Below are 370 nucleotides of genomic sequence, written 5' to 3'. Positions count from 1 at the left end.
CAGGGGTCCAGGCCCCCCAGTCCCTCCTCCCCCAGACCCAGGGGTCCAGGCCCCCCAGCCCCTCCTCCCTCAGACCCAGGAGTCCAGGCCCCCAGCCTCCTCCCTCAGACCCAGGAGTCCAGTCCCCAAACCCTCCTCCATCAGACCCCAGGCCCATGGCCCCTTCCCCCCCATAACCCAGGAATCCAGGTCAGCAACACCTTCACACTCTCCTCACTGGGATCTGCGGTCTCTCCCCTCCTACCCCCTCCTCGGGCCCTGACCCTCCCTCTCACAGACACCCTGGACCCATCCCTCGGACCCAGGTGACCGGCTCCCACCCCACCGGCAGGAAAGAGGCCGTGTCTGGTGGCCAGTGTGCAGCCATCTC

Source organism: Myotis davidii, unplaced genomic scaffold, assembly GCF_000327345.1.
Source record: "Myotis davidii unplaced genomic scaffold, ASM32734v1 scaffold326, whole genome shotgun sequence".
NCBI lineage: Eukaryota > Metazoa > Chordata > Mammalia > Chiroptera > Vespertilionidae > Myotis > Myotis davidii.
The sequence above is the reverse complement of the archived record's forward strand: the minus strand, read 5'-3'. Positions refer to the sequence as shown.